Genomic DNA, 15881 nt, shown 5'->3' with positions numbered 1-15881 from the left:
GGGGGGTGTGTCGTCCTTTAAGGCACTTTGATGTTCTGTTAAGGCATTACCAGTGTCTTAAAAGGACTTCACACGTAGCAGTCCCCTATGTTGACGTGCAAACCTAAAAGTCCCTATAGAGATACAGGTATAAAATTCATGTGGAGATAGGGAAATTCATTACCACCACTGAACTTGTTATTGTACTACAGAGTAAACCTTATATAGCTTTCACTATAATTTATAGAAACGGTGTGTTCACAATCCCCCCCCCCCCCATTCTCTAAAAATTGCCTTCCACATGCAAAGGAGTGACACAGTGTTGAACCACGGAAAAAATCTTGGAAGGTTATAGAGACTTCATAATATGGGAAACTGGGTGGTTTTAACACATTTTCACATTATCTTATAAAATGGTCTCATGTTGAATACGTGTATGGCGTCGGTAAATCGAATACACTGTTTTAACATATCAATATCTATTGTTTTGAATGTCGGTTAAGCTGTACAAATAATGTATTATCATTAGATTTTATCGCTGATCATAACTTCGTTTGTTCGTAAAATCAAGAATTTACCAGCACGGGAGCTTTTTAATTAGCATTGCTATATTTGCACGCCGCCAAAGCAAACAACAGATGCGCGAATGCATGTATAGTAACCAGCTAAGATGTGAACAATTTTTTTTTTAAACGACAAAAGAGTGGGGAATCCCAGTGACCCCGACATGCATCTTTTACACGTTCATTGGGGAATTCCCAGCAGCAAAACAATAAGCCAGTTAATAATAATAATAATATGTCTTGTTTACCCAGGGTAGCCTCATCAGTATTAATACTGTTCTCCCTGAGGGCCCTGCAATCATAGATACAATCTGCGCATGGGCAGATAAAGGTCATTTGTACCAAAAAGGTAAAACCCACCAGAGATGAATACTGGATATGCACTCATGAAAGTTATGTAACATTATGTATTTATGCACCAACGATACATTTTCAGATACGCAGGTGGAAGTATTCTTTTCAAGAGGGCAAACAAAAGGTATTCATGAAGCACATCTAGGACTTTGGCAGTTATTATTCTAAAATGCTCAAAGTGGAACTTCTCCATGTGTAAAAGATCCGTGGATATTTGGGGTCATATTTTGTACCATGTGCTATCTGTAAACTCCCTTATAGCATACGAGATTGATAGCCCATGAGACCGACATCAGAAGAGGCCGAAAGTTTCCATGTCCACTAAAAAGATGTTCCATTAGACGAGACCAACCAAACGAAGAAAAGCATAAGGAAATGTAGACATTTAGACGGATCCAAAAGTTTTACAAGACCGATGTTCCACGAGACTGACAAATAATTTAAACAAAAAGGCACATAAGAAAATATGTCGGTCTTGTGGGCTGGAAGGCTGTTTGGCCGTTGGCCTTCTGGCCTGTAGACTTCTATCGAGTTCACGGATCATCGAGTTATTGTTGCAAGCCTGGGAAATGATGAACAAAAAAACATCTCATATTTTCCCAACTGACTGTCATCTAGAATGGATCATATTTTGTTTTTAACTTAGCTACACAGGTTGAAAAAATGACAATGATTGAAATAGACAGTACATCTTTAGTATTTGTTGCTACACACTTTGAAACCTGCATCAATGAATGAAATTATTTCATGAAACATTAATGAAACAATTAAAAGCTATTCATTGTAAAATTAGAATTTTATATTAAATTTCTGGGCTAGGACATACTCAACACGAATCAGATATCGCCCCAAGCTCCATCTCCAACGCTAGCGGCGCTCTGTCCTACCGCCATTACTGGAGAGCTTCCCTGTATACGAAACGCACGCATCGCCTACAACAGTTTCCGTTCGCTACAGTATCCATTCGAATCGCTAGCTATTAGCTTGTAGATAAATAAAGCGCTTAGGCGCTCATGGATATCGTCATGTGAAAGGATTTCTGGCTGATGGGGATCACTTCCTCTCCCGTCCCACCTCTCTCGCTCTCTCTCTCTCTTTTCCCCATAAACCTCCCTCCCTTCCCCCTCCCTTCCCCCTTTCCCCCTAAACCTCCATCCCTTCCCCCTAAACCTCCCGCCCTCCCTTTCTCTCTCATACAGCCCATACGTATGAGGAAAAAACAGACCCCTCAAAACTGTATTCTAGTAAAAATACACAACAATGTATGTTCAGAAATTTGAAAATAATTTTTGGTTTAAGTATTCTGTTTTATTCTGAAAAATTAAGCAATGCATGTTCTAGTTTTTGTGATGAAATAACTTAAGTGCGGTAATATCTCCCTAATACGTAACTGTGATATATTTTAGTCATATACATTGTGAAATTATAAACAATAAATTATGTTGTATTTATATGTTCGTTTATCAAAGGATAAACAAAGCCATGTTTCAATTTGAATAAACTAGGACTATGGAAAATTCTTTGCTTCTATGTTATGTACGCAAAGGAATTGGAGTTTTGAGAAATAAATAAAATAAATATTAACAAATAAAAATACTGAAAAAAAACTTGGATGCGGACCTTGACGGGAATGGAAAGGAACATTAGATTTCAAATAATTTAGAAGGGTAAAAGTTTGCCCCCTAGCTCTTCTCTTCCACATCGCCTCACCTGGGTAATACGTGAGTCAGAATCAATTTCCTGGCGCAGTCATTTCAAGTACATGTTACAAATCGATGACTTCATCTTGGAAATGTTAAATGAGTAACAAACTTATTCATGCTGTATTGCAAGATTTTTTTAGATCCCACAGGTTTTGGCTATTTTATCTTTTTTGTATTTCGTGTGATTCAGAGGGGTTTTGGGGTTCATTCAGGTATTCATTGAGAAGGGAGACTGCAAATTTATCATGTAATTTAGAGAGATTTCTATTAATTCTTCTCTATTTTAAATATCTCATTCTCTCTCTCTCGCTTTCTTTCTCTAGTTTTATGTCTTGTTATCACTCGAAAATATATTGCTATTCAAAGGGGGTTGTCCCATGGGTCCCTGTATATACGCCACTGTTGGATGATATTATAGAGGGAAGCTTCAACCACATAGTGCCCTCAAACCTATTTGGAACAAAGGTAGAATAACAAGGCGTTGCGAATTGTCAAAGAGTCATTCACAATACATGTACATGTCCTTGGCATTTTGGCAATGAGAAATGCAAATAATCTAACATCGATCTTGTTGACATAATTTTGATGTTTCGCCTTGATATGATTCGTGCATGCCTTCGAGATCAAGGAAATAGAAACGTCCATGAATGTATAGGGAATTGTCTCACAGCTACTCGAATGCAACCAATTTTAGTAGCTTATAACAACACCCGCAACTTGTATAGTAGCTTATATCATCCAACGTAACTTGATATTGTCAATAGATGTTAGAGAAAAATGCCCCGTTCATTGTACCAGTGCACGTAAAGTTTGAATGATGCAGGTAAAAGGTCACACGTCAAATTTGGCAAGCTGTAGCCACTGATCTGAACCAGATCAGAACCTTGTTTCTGAAACTTGTTATCAAAACAACAGCAACAATATATTTTAAGATAAACTTTCTAGCAGTTAATCAAGCGCAATGATTTTTGTACCTGATATCAATTAATGTATTTTGCTTTTGATTACAAGAATCGTGACGCCTTCAAAGTAAACCATATATATCGTCGTGATTTGAGAATTTTCTCAGGATTTTTTTGCATGTCAGAGGGTTAGTACAGTATATAATAATTAACATTTTATACAAAAATTAAGCAATTTTTTTATCAACTTTCACAATGTTGCCGAGTCACTTTAAGAAACTGTTCAGCCTTTGCTCATAAAATGTTACAATTCACCATCTTTGCTATTTAATCAAGCAGCAATCGACTTTAAGTGGTCGGTGACGATTCCTTTTACTTTTTTTTCTTCATCATTTCTGAATTTGTTGAAGCAAGTATAACCGTCAGATTTAAATGCCGCTTCATGTATGTACATTTAAATTAAATCAGTAAAAATACTTTAGGACTTTGAAACCGCATAATCTCGAGGAAAGTACATGACGAAATGTCAACTCAGTGGGCCAGTAACCAGCTAATGTATTCCTTCATTCAAGATTGGAAATTCCTCGCCTTTGTCTCATTGCAGGGCGAACCCTCGGGGCGATGGAGCTCAGGATACTGTAATTGAAGCCTATGCATGAACCACATACATGTCAAAGCGTTTGGGAATCCCCCTCTTAATTAGAACACCCCACTGAAATTTTTGGCTCGTTTATGAAAAACGTTTGACTTCCGACAACATATTACCTAATTGTAGTCGGGTTTTTTTTTAGCACACAGTATCTTGTTTCCTCGAAATCGTTCATGATTCGTGTATTTATCAAATTAGTCAATTTTATTATTCTTTTGTGGGGTACATTTAACAGACATATTTGTTCTACAAAAACTTATCGGTAGTATTAATTTAGTTCCCTGTTTCAAACACGAGCATAAAGTATGTCTATGATTCCCCCCCTCCCCTCAAAAGCAGATTCCCCCACCCCCACACCCTCCTTTTACCGTCAGAGAATCCTGAATCCTACATATACTGACGATCTTGTTTGTGATTGCCTAAATTGTGTTTGAAGGGGAACTATGAAGATGATTGATAAACCAAGGTCCAAGGATTATTTTAACCCAGGAAACAAGTCATTAAGTTATTTATTTATTAAGTCTTTGATCCTTCAACTTATGACATTACATGTGATTGACGGGCAAACTGTTGCGCAATACCCGGTTGGGGATTCCCAAAGTTTTTTTTTGTGTTATGCTACGGTCACAAAGGTTCGTACGAACGATAATTTCGTACGAATCGCCCTGTTTTTCCATTGTCTTCCCGAATTTCCATTGTCTGAAAATCGTTCGTACGGCGTTCGTACGGCGTTCGTAGCAGTTCGTAATGGCATTTGCGACCCAGGCTTAAGGAATGTCAGTCAAATTCAGTTCAGTTCAGTCGTATGCCTATATACATTCATGCATACACCAGCACGTACAACTCTCACAACACACAAACACATAAGCACACCCGCACACACGAACCCTCACACACGCACACACCCGCAGTTACAAAATAGTCCGCTTATTGTCGGTGTATCTCAGGAGAATTTATAAAGATTCTTCGTTGTTTCACGCGCGCATATAAATTTAATCATAATTATCAATTTATAGTGATTTAATTACAAATAATAGCACCGCTTCGCCATGCCTCTAATTTCTATGTGTATGTACAAGGGTGCGGGCGTGAGGGTGGGTGTGTTTGACAGTTGATAGGCATCTTACTAACGGAGTGGGCCGAATTAATTGAATTAATCAGAAGCCTATTCTAATTATTGTAATACAGGTTGAAACAAAATGAGAATGGAATAAGCGTCATGTTTTGGGGCCCTACAGTGTTATTTTACCCTTTCTTAGGGTAAACGGTCGTAGAGAAAGCGGCGAGAAGTGTCGTAGTAGAGTGGTTTAAGCACTTGACTTAAAATTCGAAGGTCGTGGTTCGATCCCGGCACGACCGTAATGTCTTTTGGCAGGGCATTAATCTACGTTTGCCACACTCGACCCAGGTGAAGTAAATGGGTACCTGACAGGAATTAATTCCTTGAAATACTAGAGCGCTGCAATGTCAGCTAGGCTAAAGCCAGGGCAATAGTCAATTTGTACGCCTCGGAATAGAATTGTCTAGATAGACGGCGCTATATAAATACCTATTATTATTATTATTATTATGAATTTTTCTTTTCTTTTGCGAAGATACATTGTACTTTGTCCTCTTTTCTCCGTAGTGTTTGCTGACCACTAATCAACCAATAATTGTGTCTAACTACGTGATCTTCTTTTTTTGTTGTTATTATGTCTATCATTCACAAAACTGCCAAACGTACTTTTATTATATTTATCGTGTAAAAAGTCGAATATAATCTTTTGATATGTTTACAACAACTTGAAAACTTTTTTTTGAAAAATCCGTCTTTGAACTTCATTTAAATAAATTGGCCTACTATGCATTATGTAATACTGATGAATTCAAACAAATTATTCACAGACGGGACCAAGGATATTACTGACTTGACCTGATTGTCACTTTACATCTCGTTATCCGGAAGTATAACATTAGCAATGCGTGAATGAGTTAATCACGCAGATTAAATAATAAAGCATGGGTGCGAATATCTAATCGTAGGACGGCAACTCAGTGACGATTTAAATGCAAGCTATGCGATCGATAAGAGCAAAGAGCAGTTGAATGATAATAGCAATAATATAATACAAAATAATATTATAATAAATAATAATAAATATTTATAAAGCGCATAATTATATCTACCACGTAAGGTACTCAAGGCGGTACAATATTACCCGTGTCTGCTAGGCTACCGTATCAGTGCTCACAAGATCAATGAATTCCTTTCTGCAGGAGTCCAATTAACACCTGGGGGCAGGCGCGTAGGCAGGGGGGGGGGGTGAGGGGTTAAACCCCCCTTCATTTTTTGTTATGTGTATTTTTTTGGGGAACCCCCTTTTAAGTTTTGATTTTGATTTTGATTTAAAAAAAAAAATAAATCCTGATGGATGACCTTAATAAAATGACCTTACCCCCCCCCCCCCCAACGGAACAAAATGTTCGATCGGTCAAATTGTCAAATTTCGGGATTTAAAAAAGAAAAAAATATGTCCTCTTACCAAAGGAGTGAAGTGCCGGGGCGGGACTCGAACTGCGAACCATGTGATACGGTCAGTCCGACGACCTATCCAGTATACCACGATATCTCTAAATCCTAAACCTTGAACGTAAACCGAATCGTAAATCACATCCTATATAAAATTTATAGGTCTACTAACAATAGGTTATTGATCTACATTTGTATCTAATCATGTGTATTCATTAAAAGAGGAAGAAAATGAGGTGGTTGATAATAAGCCAGTTTGTAGATACTATCTGCGCATGGGCTGATAAAGGTCATTTGATCCCAAATTGTAAAACCCATTGAGACGAATACTGATACCATGCTCATGAAAGTTATGTAATCAGTATTCACTTATATATGCACCGACTGTACATACTTTATCTGAAAGAAAATAGATTTAAATTTCCTACACGATAAAAAATAACATTGAAATTATTGTAAATCGTCAAAATATATATTATTAGACTTGCTTTCAGCTATTCTCTCCGTTTTTCTTGAAGCGACTCCGAAAGATTTGATAGACAATCACACACAAACTACATTGCATAATATGACCTCCCCTCACTGACCTGTACAATGCAATCGCGCTCTGTATAGAGGCGGTCAGTGGAGCCAGACATGTTTTTTTGCCGAACAGGCTGGCCGCTGGCCGCCATACTTGATTCGGGGAATCCCCCCGATCACCCGGAATGAAACTGGTGACGTTGCACGTTAACCACGCCAATTCATTTATCACATTGAAGCCTTCAGAGTGGAGAGGGAATCTGTTTTTCGTGACTGCAATATAGCGTAATCCAAATTTCGCCTAGACAATATTGATGTGTTGACACTGAAATAATTCAATTGGATCAATAACTCATGGCAACATCTCTTTTTGTAATATTTTTTTGTCTCACCAAGGTTTGGGAAATCAGGTAAGTCGTAGCTTTGATTTATTTTAGGTTCTGCGATCTAGACTAAAATATGCCGCAAACATAGATTGTATACAAGAATATCCTCATGACGAATTACAGTTCAATGCGGAAGTTGGAAATCTCTTATACGAAAGAGAAAGAACTGTAATACCTTTCTGTATACCTCTATACAAGTACATCACGGAGGATTTTTGGAGTGTAGGCCCCAGGCCCCCTAATCAGTGTTACGCGTATGCATGTTCTCTCCCTTTGAAAGCATCCCCTATCTCCGGTGTGTAAAGTCAATACGGGCCGGATTTTCGTGTATTATGGGCCGGACTTTGTTGCGTGAAAAATACCCCTCAACCGGAGATTTTGGAGAAAATGTGGTTTCTCCGACCCCCCCCCCCCGGGGGGGGGGGGGGGAGTTGCATGTAACATGTAGCAATGTCTACAGAAGGTTTGGCTGTCTGACGATCGAGTTCGACTTGAATTCGGCAAGCTTCTTTCTATCGCTGTAACAAGTATTCGACGTTTAACCAAGGAGAATATTACTCTTTGGTATAACTATACCAACTGACCTATAATACAGCTGGGTAAGCTCACTGAAAAGAAGCGACGGGCCAAGTAATCAGTTTAAGTAACGGTGTAACCGTCCAACATGGTGAATGGGCTCGATGATATTGAAACAGCCCGAGATGTACAAACGTATGAATTTGAGAGGAGGGTAGGTGGCTGAAGGACCAGGAGAATTTTAGCCATACTCCCGATATTTAAAAGACCATATCACCCCTTATTCAGGCATCATTCACAATCAAAAGATGGGCGTTGACACATTTGAAATATGTGAGCTGCAAATAGTATCAGTATGCCTTCACCCAGGGTAGCCTCATCATCAACATTCCTCTCCCAGATAGCCATGGAGTCATATTATGACCCGTGCTTTAGCCGAGCTACGTATTAAGCATTCAAGGAATGTTATTCCTACCGGAGTACCCACTAACTATGGTGTCCCACAACGTAGCCTGATCGGTCCACTGTTATTCATTATTCACATTAATGATTCTTATAGATCCTCAAAATATCCTATCGTTTATATTATTTGCGGATGACCCAAACCTTTTCTTTTCCCACAGACCCCATCATTCTCTTAAGAACAGTACTCAGTGGATAAGAGCAAATAGATTTTCATTAAAACTATAAACAAAATTAGAATTTATGCTTTTAGGCAACTACTTAGATACCCTTTTAGGTAATATTAAATTTGATGATAATCTTTTAGAGGAAGTTTCATCTATACCATTACTTGGTGTTTAAACATTCGTGGAGAATTCATATTAGTAGTACATGCATTTGCAAAACAAATTTACATACTATTGGTGTCCTAAAATACTTTACAAAAATACTTGCCCTCATCTGCTCTAGTCACACTTTATTCAAGTTTGATATTACCTTACTTCAACTCCGGCATTTTAACGTGGGGTAACATAAACCAAACCTTACTTGATAAACTCTTATTACTGTAAAATAAGTCACTCAGAATGTTTTCAATCTTCATTCAAGATAGCATACTGACATCTTATTTTTTGATAATCAGATATACTACAAATTAGAGATTTGTACTTATTTAAATCAGGTCAGTGTAAGTTTGATTAAACTACCTACAGCCTACCTAAAGCATTTGATGAGTTATTTGACAGGAATTACCACGTACATAACTACCCCACTAGACAATCCAGTGAATTCCATTCATGCCCCCAAAACTTTGTCTTCACTGGTCCTAAGCTTTGGAACAAACTAGACAATCCATGAAAGATGCAACTAGTCTCGTCTTATTTAAAAACTAATTAAGAAAATACTTCTTAGATTCATTCATTACCCAATATATTTTTGGTAATCACCTTTGAACGTTATGCCAACATAGCTGTACTTTTGATAGTGCGGCATGCATGTCTACTGCACAGACCCCCTGTTATTTCGTTACTCTCTTTCTTTTTCTTTCTCTTCTTGTTCTCCGTTACCATTGTTCTGTAAAGTCTTCGTCTAGTCGCCTTCCTTGTTAAGGCTTTGTCTATGTTACTTTCTGGTACACGTACCTTATTGTACTGTGCTTGGTCTTCCTTGACAATTTAAAGAGGGTGTGCTCAGGAACTTGTATTTGAATGTATAGAATTTATCGTGTGCATGCAGCTGTGTGTGTGCGTGTGTGTGTGTGTGTGTGTGTGCGTTTCTAGTGTGTGTAGGGTGGTGGTAGGGTGTTTTAAGGGGAGGGAAAATTGTTTTTTTAGGCGAGGGGTTTTAAGGGGGAAAGGGAATTTGAGGTATTTTATATTTGTTTCTATTCTGTCATTATTTGTCATAGCATTCGTATGAGATTGTATGAGATTGTTTTTGTATTTTCTATGAATTTGTTGAATGGAAACACATTAAATAATATAATATAAAGTGGGTGCATGTGCGTATATGTGCATGAATATATCTGTGAGTGCGTGCACCTGTTTCATTGATGCGTGTTTGTGTGAGTGAGTAGTTACATCCAAGTTTATAGATTTCAGAATATAATTGTTCATACACATTAAGATTTTTTTGTTCTCAAATCGAAATAGTATATTTTGTTTTATTGAGTGGTTCACGTTTTACAAGCTTTGAGTATTAGTGGATCACTTTTTTCCATTATATGTTTTACATTATGTTTCTTGTCATTAATTCTACAAAGCATTCCTTTGCATATCATACTCGTAGCGTAGCAGACCACCTATTGATTTCTTCAGTATTTTTCTTCCCCTTTCTTTCTGTATGGATTTTTTTTGCTTCATATCTCATGAATGACATGGTAAATGACATTGAAATTGTCATGACATGTGCCATATGCACGATATTTGATCCCAACGAATTGATTTTTAAACTTTCTGATGCGTGATGTCATCTAGGCGCCATTTTGTTAATTTCTATTGTTGACAATATTTCCGTCAAACATTGTCATTTCTGAATGATATTTGATATGGATAAACTTGGCGTTATGGATTAACTTTTGGTCACACCCATGTCCGTGCGTGCGTCATGGCGGACTAGTACGCGCGCGTTATAATTTTAAAATTTGTCAATATGCTTATTGGCCCAATTTACTACACGTTTCAGACATTTCAGAAGAAGAAGATCACGATGATGATATTGATGATAATAATAATGATAATGATAATAACAACAATAAAAACACAAAAATGAAAACACAACAACGTCAACGAACGCCGACAGCCAATTCGTGGTATTTTTGTGCAATATCTCAACAAATCATCAAGAACCTCGCTTGATATTTCACAGCACATGAACATCACTTCTGAATCTCTGTCATACTCTAAACTTAGACAATTGTATGGCCCATAGAACTAGAATGTATAAAGGAGTACATTTGTCAGAGAATGTTCGCTGATCCAGGGCCTGGAAATGCCCAATACAGCGTATCGCGATTACATAATTAGATATAACATCAGTAGAAACTCATGACAGCCAGCTTAAAGACCCTATCCGAATAAAATTCATCTTCATATCAATTGAAAGCTGAATGAAAGGGAAATACAAATTTGAAGAAATAACTAATATTTTTTCTTTCAGTAGTACATAAAAGCAAATAATAACCCCTTTTAATATCGCGCACCCCTCCAATTTACGGCTCAACTGGGGTCTAATTTGCCGCAGTTACGGTGACAACAAAACATGTGGACTCGAAAGCTGAGGCGATGAGTCCAGTGCTTACTGAATACAAAATCACTGTGCATGCGTACTCCACATAGGATGATACCATTTAGTCGATAGGTAGTTTTTACGTCGACAACTTCCGATATTCAAACATTAAGGTTGCGAGTTTTCAAAGAGCTGCTGCTCCTGTGACAGGCAGCATAAAATGCAATATTATAATATTGTTGTGTGTGTGTAATATGTGGCTTACAAGGTTTCCCTTGGTACTTTCAAATTCATCATTTTCTTGTTTTGACTTCCGACAGGCTCTGTCAGGTTTGCAAACAAGACACAATAGGAGAAAAGGGGGAATCCCCAATTGTATATAGCAACCGCGCTTAAGTCACAACAGACTTCTGTCATTGTCTGATACAGCAGCTATTCAAATTCATACTGCGTAGGAAAGGCATCGGTACTCTTTTGCAATAAACATGTTATAAAAGCTGTAAGGCATGTGGCATAATTGTTATCAAGAGTGCTTTGTAAATATTTTTCTAGTTATTTGTGATTGCTCTCTCTGTATTTTTGTGACATGGTGGTTTGGAACCATTGTATGATTGTGCAGGCTTGTGATGAATGCATTTACAAAACTCTATCTCATTCAGAACATTCCAGAAAGGGTGTTGTAAGATTATATGTCAATGATAAATAAAGGATATCTACCTTTTCAAAGAGTCGCCGAACTATTTCTAGGACAAGTATAACGAAAAAGACTGACAGAGTGGGTTGGATGTATTATAACAAAAATGGCACCCTTATTTAAACTAAGGAGACTGCATGTTGACTTCGGTATGCGAGGGTATCATTAAGGGATAAGTCCACCCTGATATTAAATTGATTTAAATGAAGCAACACAAATAGAGAAACAACAGGCTATTCCCGTAATGTAACCAAATTTAATGCATACGTCTATGTGAAGTGCCTCGAAACAAAACTATTTCATTCACCTGATAAGAATAGTAGTATTTCAATAGACAGAATCCGAACTGCATACATTAGTTGTTGCCAGGTAGGACAACCAGTATGGCTTGCCCTACCTAGCAACACTTAATATATGTAGTTTGCATTCTGACTATTGAAATACTATTATTCTTATCAGGTGAATGAAATAGTTTGCATTGAGGCACTTCAAAAAGACGTATGCATTAAATTTGGTTACATTACGAAAATGGCCTATTCAATGACTTTGAGACAAATCGGACAACAATTATAAAAGTTATGAATCTTTTAAAATCATAAAAAATCATGGAATCCATGAAACAAATTGGCAATGCGGTCAGAAATTGTGATGTCATCCCCTCACAATTCACCACTGATCTGAATGACAGAATGACCCCAAATCTCCATTTCTCTGAATCGTAGACCTATCTTATTATGGGGGTGGGTGCATCAGTAAAAGAACATGTTATCCGTGATATAAGATCGAGATAGGCATGAAGAAAAAATATGTTTTGATCAAAATGGAATGTAATGGCATTTCTTGCATTCAACAAAGGATATACTTGTTAGGGGATGACATCATAATTAGAGACCGCGTTACCACTTTGTCTCACTGATTTGAAGTTTTTCATGAAAAGTTTTTCAAAATTTTCTCAAACCTTCACTGATCGGTTCTTCTCATTTTGCACCTTGCATGTATTAAAACAAACTTATTATCAGTTTGGACTTCCCCTTTAATGCTGATGGTATGCTACAATTTATACCAGAGGAACTCTCTAATGATGTATGAGACCCCTAAACCTGTTTGATTTTTTTTTTAATCCCCCACCCCAACGGTTGAGAAATCAGTGTGACGAATGCAGCTTCTTCACATATCTATATTAAATGTTAATCATACTCGGAGTTGTGTTCTAGACGATAAGTTGTCGGACTGTGTTTCAGGAGGTACGGAGTTCGAATCAAGCCACAGCACTAACGTCCTTTTAGCAAGACATTAATAAACATTTGCCATACCTATCTTGCTACCCTATTTTGCTATCTTGCAAAAATTACAAAGATAATGTGCCAAAAGGCGTATTGAGAATGAACTAGTTGTTTTATACTTCAAAGAACAATAACTGATCGTATCGTCTGCAACTTTATCAGTTAACTCAAAGTTATTAAATTTTCATTATTTCGTTGCAAATCAGTAGGTCTAAAGTTTGAAGCGATTAGGAACAACTATTTTCTTCCACTACGCACGATTGTAATCTGAATGCCTTTTAAAGATGTAACCTTTGTACACCATATTCCTTCCCATTTTTATCAACATGTGTGGTACCATCTTAAAGGGATAGTTGAGTTCTGTTTTCAGACCGCAAATGCCTTCAAAGTGCATGGTTATTGCTCTTATTCTTATCTATGCATTTCTAGTGCCCTTTTAGAACCTAAAATTGCTATGAAGGTAATTTTAGACCCCAAATTGTGTGAAATTTACGAGCATACCAATTCAGCTCCACTTTAAGAAAAACATGGTGACCGTTAATTATTTCATTAAAAATAACATAGCATGGGCCGGCTGGTTGTGCGTATAATAAGCAACACGAAAATGCCAACAAAAAAGGCCAACATAGACATTGGCTGAAATACAACATAACAAGCGTTATTTTGTTTTTTCAACGGTTTTTTCAAATTTTTCAAATTATCTAATATTTGTGGTGGTACACAAGTATTAGAAATCGCTATATTTCAGCCGTCTCTGAACTGATTTTGATCAAACAAAGATGATTTTGTCATTTAAATATTATGTTCTTTCAAATTTGAGACTCAGTTTTTCATTATCTCACAAAAAAATAATTTTGTGTAGCGCCCTCTGCAACAGAACTCAACTATCCCTTTAACTTAAAATTGGGTCAAAGTACATGTATATTGATTTAACAAGATATTTGTATCGAGTGTTGAAAAATTGATGTAGATTATGATGTACCCTGGGAATCGAGTCAATAGACCTTGAAATATAGGCTTCTATTAAGTTGTTCTGCTTCCCCTTTTCATTAATTTGTATGATATAATGCACATATATTATATGTAAATGCATGGCGTGTCTTCATGTTCGAATTGTGATATTTCCAATTAAGTTTTTGACCTCTGACCTCAATTCTCTCGGAGCAGGTAACTTCACATAATGGGGTGTTAGGAAAATATAAAGGCATATACCAGCCAGGATTGAAAACGCATTTCAAAATGTAGAGCGTATCGTGTCTTGAAAAAAGGATATCTTTTCCAATGAAGAAAACAATGCAATCATGTTGCTTAACATTAGTTTCAAGAAAGTGACTTTATCTGAAGTCTCATTGAAGTCAGCATCACTGTTTATCCGATGTCAGATTTCAGCTATTTAAGGATGCATGAAAAGAATTACGAGACATATGAGGCTCAGTAAACGTAGAACCATCTGCTTAATTTTCACGTCATATTTCCTCTTTCGATGTAGGCCTAATCCAAATCCTGATTTGAAAGGGGATCCTTATTAATGTATGAATCGAACCTGACATTTCATGCAGATAATATGCAAATAAACCACTTCGAAGAAACTTTGAACTATCTATAAATTCTATATTATACAGGTTGGCGTATTATTTTCAAGAGGGCAAAGAAAATGCATTCACAAAGCACCTTTATAACTTTGGCAGTGATTATTCAAATATCTATAAATTCTATATTATACAGGTTGGCGTATTATTTTCAAGAGGGCAAACAAAATGCATTCACGAAGCACCTATATAACTTTGGCTGTGATTATTCAAATATGCACACAATTGCACGTCTCCATATGTAAAATTTTGTGGTATTTGGGGTCATTTGTAAAGTTTTATTTCTGAAGTGGCTTCTAAAATGGTATGTCTAAACTGTCAATTCTTAAGCTCACCAAATTGCCCACAAACCAACAAAGCCATATATCTTCTACTGTTGCTGTTAAAATGATAATTATATTCAACGAGAAAATTATAGTACTTTTTTCTACAAGATTTTCACTCAATACTCCACCTGTATGAATAGTGACCGTGTTATTTTTGTTCAACAACCGATAATGCATTTGAACTAGCTTTTTGAGACCTGAGTGAACCACCTGTGAACTTTGAGATCAAGGTCCCAGGGGTGTTTGTGCAATCAGCAGAATATGGACCTTGGAGTTTATGGTTCATGGTGATGATTTTATGCAAACACTGATGTCAAACATAAGGGTATCATGTAGAAACCAGCATTGAAGGTAAAGACCAGTTTTGGAAACAGCCCCTGCTAAAAAAATTAAATGGAAGCTCTTATTACCAATCATGTGAAAGAATATGTTTTGACTAATACGTGATGATACAAATTTTGCCAGGAAACCGCCTACAAATTGATATATTTGGTAAATTATTATATTTATCTGGACTGGATAGACGTAGGGTAGTCCCATATACATCTTTCTGTGTACAGTGCTTGTAACTTTACCAAGACTGGGCAAAATTTCTTACCATTTTGATGATTCCAGAACCTTACAGTACACACGAATAAGTATATGCTAGAAGATCAACCTTTTCTGATCGATTCTACTACGTTTCTTTCACAATGCAATCGCATGACCAGAACTGGTCTATAACTTTAACCATAC

Source organism: Strongylocentrotus purpuratus, unplaced genomic scaffold (genome assembly GCF_000002235.5).
Source record: "Strongylocentrotus purpuratus isolate Spur 01 unplaced genomic scaffold, Spur_5.0 spur5_scaffold_10, whole genome shotgun sequence".
Lineage (NCBI taxonomy): Eukaryota > Metazoa > Echinodermata > Echinoidea > Camarodonta > Strongylocentrotidae > Strongylocentrotus > Strongylocentrotus purpuratus.
This window is presented reverse-complemented; position numbering follows the sequence as displayed.